We start from the raw sequence: 5,450 nt of genomic DNA, 5'->3' as shown, positions 1-5,450 counted from the left end.
ATATGGTTCTCAATCAGAGGAAACGTAAACCACCTGCCTCTAATTGAGAACCATATCAGGTAACCCATTAACCAACATAGATACACATAACATAGAATGCCCACCCAAACTCACGCCCTGACCGACTAACACATACAAAAACAACAGAAAACAGGTCAGGAACGTGACATAACCCCCCCCCCCCCTCAAGGTGCGCACTCCGGGCGCACCACCAAAAGTCTAGGGGAGGGTCTGGGTGGGCATCTGACCACGGTGGTGGCTCAGGCTCTGGGCGTGGTCCCCACCCCACCATAGTCAATCCCAGCTTCCGTATCCCCCTCCCAATGACCACCCTCCTATTAAACCCACCTAATTTAAGGGGCAACACCGAGATAAGGGCCAGCACCGGGATAAGGGGCAGCACCGGGATAAGGGGCATCACCGGGATAAGGGGCAGCACCGGGATAAGGGGCAGCACCGGGATAAGGGACAGCACCGGACTGAGGGACTGCAGCTCCGGACTGAGGGACTGCAGCTCCGGACTGAAGGAAGGCAGCTCCGGACTGAGGGACTGCAGCTCCGGACTGAAGGACGGCAGCTCCGGACTGAAGGACGGCAGCTCCGGACTGAGGGGCAGCTCCGGACTAAGGGGTAGCTCCGGACTGAAGGACGGCAGCTCCGGACTGAGGGGCAGCTCCGGACTGAAGGACGGCAGCTCCGGACTGAGGGGCTCTGGCAGATCCTGGCTGACTGGCGGCTCTGGCAGATCCTGGCTGACTGGCGGCTCTGGCAGATCCTGGCTGACTGGCGGCTCTGGCAGATCCTGGCTGACTGGCGGCTCTGGCAGATCCTGGCTGACTGGCGGCTCTGGCAGATCCTGACTGACTGGCGGCTCTGGCAGATCCTGTCTGGTTGGCGGCTCTGGCAGATCCTGTCTGGTTGGCGGCTCTGGCAGATCCTGTCTGGTTGGCGGCTCTGGCAGATCCTGTCTGGTTGGCGGCTCTGGCAGATCCTGACTGACGAAAGGCTCTAGCGGCTCCTGACTGACGAACGGCTCTGACGGCTCGGGACAGACGGGCGGCTCTAATGGCTCGGGACAGACGGATGGCTCAGATGGCGCTGTGCATACGGATGGCTCAGATGGCGCTGGGTAGACGGATGGCTCAGATGGCACTGGGCAGACGGATGGCTCAGATGGCACTGGGCAGACGGATGGCTCAGATGGCACTGGGCAGACGGATGGCTCAGATGGCGCTGGGTAGACAGATGGCTCAGACCGGATGAGGCGCACTGTAGGCCTGGTGCGTGGTGCCGGAACTGGAGGCACCGGGCTAAGGACACGCCCCTTCAGGCTAGTGCGGGGATCAGGAACAGGGCACACTGAACTCTCGAAGTGCACTATAGGCCTGGTGCGTGGTGCCGGAACTGGAGGTACTGGGCTGGAGACACGCACCATAGGGAGAGTGCGTGGAGGAGGAACAGGGCTCTGGAGACGCACTGGAAGCCTGGTGCGTGGTGTAGGCACTGGTGGTACTGGACTGGGGCGGGAAGGTGGCGCCGGATATACCGGACCGTGCCGGCGTACTGGCTCCCTTGAGCACTGAGCCTGCCCAACCTTACCTGGTTGTATGCTCCCCGTCGCCCGACCAGTGCGGGGAGGTGGAATAAGCCACACCGGGCTATGTAGGCGAACCGGGGACACCATGCGTAAGGCTAGTGCCATGTAAGCCGGCCCGAGGAGACGCACTGGTGGCCAGATGCGTTGGGCCGGCTTCATGACATCCGGCTCAATCCTCAATCTAGCCCGGCCGATACGAGGAGCTGGTATGTACCGCACCGGGCTATGCACACGTACAGGAGACACCATGCGCTCTACTGCGTAACACGGTGTCTGCCCGTACTCCCGCTCTCCACGGTAAGCCTGGGAAGTGGGCGCAGTTCTCCTACCTGCCCTCGCCACACTACCTTTTAGCCCCCCCCCAAGAAATTTTTGGGGTTTCTTCACAGGCTTCCAGCCACGTCTCCGTGCTGCCTCCTCATACCACCTATCTTGGGCTCTCGCTGCCTCCATCTCCTCACGAGCGCGGCGATATTCCCCAATGTGAGCCCAGTGTCCTTTTTTTCACGCCCTGACCGACTAACACATACAAAAACAACAGAAAACAGGTCAGGAACGTGACAGTATGGGGATGAGGTAGGTAGATAGATGAGCTGTTTACAGATGGGTTATGTACAGGTGCAGTGATCTGTGAGCTGCTCTGACAGCTGGTGCTTAAAGCTAGTGAGGGAGATATGAGTCTCCAGCTTCAGAGATTTTTACAGTTTGTTCCAGTCATTGACAGCAGAGAACTGGAAGGAAAGACGACCAAAGGAGGAATTGGCTTTGGGGGTGACCAGTGAGATATACCTGCTGGAGCGCGTGCTACGAGTGGGTGCTGCTATGGTGACCAGTGAGCTGAGATAAGGTGGGGCTTTACTTAGCAGAGACTTGTAGATAACCTGTAGCCAGTGGGTTTGGCGACGAGTATGAAGCGAGGGCCAACCAACGAGAGCGCACAGGTCGCAATGGTGTATGGGGCTTTGGTGACAAAACGGATGGCACTGTGATAGACTGCATCCAGTTTGCTGAGTAGAGTGTTGGAGGCAATTTTATAGATGACATCACCAAAGTCGATGATCGGTAGGATGGTCAGTTTTACGAGGGTATGTTTGGCAGCATGAGTGAAGGATGCTTTGTTGCGATATAGGAAGCCAATTCTAGATTTAATTTTGGATTGGAGATGCTTAATGTGAGTCTGGAAGGAGAGTTTACAGTCTAACCAGACACCTAGGTATTTGTAGTTGTCCACATATTCTAAGTCAGAGCCGTCCAGAGTAGTGATGCTGGACAGGCGAGCAGGTGCGGGCAGTGATCGGTTGAATAGCAAGCTGTTCGTTTTACTTGCGTTCAAGAGCTGTTGGAGGCCAAAGAAGGAGAGTTGTATGGCATTGAAGCTCGTCTGGAGGTCAGTTAACATAGTGTCCAAAGAGGGGCCAGATGTATACAGAATGGTGTCGTCTGCGTAGAGGTGTATCAGAGAATCACCAGCAGCAAGAGCGACATCATTGATGTATACAGAGAAGAGAGTCGGCCTGAGGATTGAACCCTGTGGCACCCCCATAGAGACTGCCAGAGGTCCGGACAACAGGCCCTCCGATTTGACACACTGAACTCTATCCGAGAAGTAGTTCGTAAACCAGGCGAGGCAATCATTTGAGGCTGTCGAGTCTGCCGATAAGAATGTGGTGATTGACAGAGTCGAAAGCCTTGGCCAGGTCAATGAAAACGGCTGCACAGTAATGTCTCTTATCGATGGCGGTTATGATGTCGTTTAGGACCTTGAGCGTGGCTGAGGTGCACCCATGACCAGCTCGGAAACCAGATTGCATAGCGGAGAAGGTACGGTGGGATTCGAAATGGTCGGTAATCTGTTTGTTAACTTGGCTTTCGAAGACCTTAGAAAGACATGGTAGGATAGATATAGGTCTGTAGCAGTTTGGGTCTAGAGTATCTCCCCCTTTGAAGAGGGGGATGACCACGGCAGCTTTCCAATCTTTGGGAATCTCAGACGATACGAAAGAGAGGTTGAACAGGCTAGTAATAGGGGTTGCAAAAATTTCTGCAGATAATTTTAGAAAGAGACTGTCCAGATTGTCTAGCTGATTTGTAGGGGTCCAGATTTTGCAGCTCTTTCAGGACATCAGCTATCTGGATTTGGGTAAAGGAGAAATGGTGGGGGCTTTGGCGGGTTGCTGTGGAGGGTGCCGGGCAGTTGACCGGGGTAGGGGTAGCCAGGTGGAAAGCATGGCCAGCCGTAGAGAAATGCTTATTGAAATTCTCAATTATAGTGGATTTATCAGTGGTGACAGTGTTTCCTTGCCTCAGAGCAGTGGGCAGCTGGGAGGAGGTGCTCTTATTCTCCATGGACTTTACAGTGTCCCAGAACTTTTTTGAGTTAGTACTACAGGATGCAAATTTCTGTTTGAAAAAGCTAGCCTTAGCTTTCCTAACTGCCTGTGTACATTTGTTCCTAACTTCCCTGAAAAGTTGCATATCACGGGGGCTGTTCGATGCTAATGCAGAACGCCACAGGATGTTTTTGTGCTGGTCAAGGGCAGACAGGTCTGGAGTGAACCAAGGACTATATCTATTCTTAGTTCCATTTTTTTTGAATGGCGCATGCTTATTTAAGATGGTGAGGAAGGCATTTTTAAAGAATAGCCAGGCATCACCTACTGAAGGGATGAGGTCAATGTCATTCCAGCATACCCCGGCCAGGTCGATTAGAAAGGCCTGCTCGCAGAAGTGTTTTAGGGAGCGTTTGACAGTGATGAGGGGTGGTCGTTTGGGCGCAGACCCATTACGGATGCAGGCAATGAGGCAGTGATCGCTGAGATCTTGATTGAAAACAGCAGAGGTGTATTTGGAGGGCGAGTTAGTTAGGATGACATCTATGAGGGTGCCCGTGTTTACGGAGTTGTACCTGGTAGGTTCATTGATCATTTGTGTGAGATTGAGGGCATCATGCTTGGATTGTAGGATGGCTGGGGTGTTAAGCATGTCCCAGTTTAGGTCACCTAGTAGCACGAGCTCAGAAGATAGATGGGTGGCAATCAATTCACATATGGTATCGAGGGCACAGTTGGGGGCAGAGGGAGGTCTATAGCAAGCGGCAACAGTGAGAGACTTGTTTCTGGAAAGGGGAATTTTTAGAGAAGCTCGAATTGTTTGGGTACAGACTTAGATAGTAATAGAGAACTCTGCAGGCTATCTTTGCAGTAGATTGCAACACCGCCCCCTTTGGCAGTTCTATCTTGGCGGAAAATGTTATAGTTAGCAATGGAGATTTCAGGGTTTTTGTTGGTTTTCCTAAGCCAGGATTCAGACACGGCTAAGACATCCGGGTTAGCAGAGTGTGCTAAAGCAGTGAGTAAGACAAACTTAGGGAGTAGGCTTCTAATGTTAACATGCATGAAACCAAGGCTTTTACAGTTATCGAAGTCAACAAATGAGAGCACCTGGGGAGTGGGAGTGGAGCTAGGCACTGCAGGACCTGGATTAACCTCTACATCACCAGAGGAAGAGAGGAGAAGTAGGATAAGGGTACGGCTAAATGCTATAAGAACTGGCCGTCTAGCACGTTCGGAACAGAGAGTAAAAGGAGCAGGTTTCTGGGCACGATAGCATAGATTCAAGGCATAGTGTACAGACAAAGGTAAGGTAGGATGTGAGTACATTGGAGGTAAACCTAGGCATTGAGTAATGATGAGAGAAATATAGTCTCTAGAGACGTTTAAACCAGGAGATGTCATCGCATATGTAGGAGGTGGGACAACATGGTTGGTTAAGGCATATTGAGCAGGGATAGAGGCTCTACAGTGAAATAAGACAGTAATCACTAACCAGGACAGTAATGGACGAGGCATATTGA

The sequence above is a fragment of the Salvelinus alpinus genome, chromosome 2 (genome assembly GCF_045679555.1).
Source record: "Salvelinus alpinus chromosome 2, SLU_Salpinus.1, whole genome shotgun sequence".
NCBI classification, from domain to species: Eukaryota; Metazoa; Chordata; class Actinopteri; order Salmoniformes; family Salmonidae; genus Salvelinus; species Salvelinus alpinus.
Note: the sequence above shows the minus strand (reverse complement) of the source record.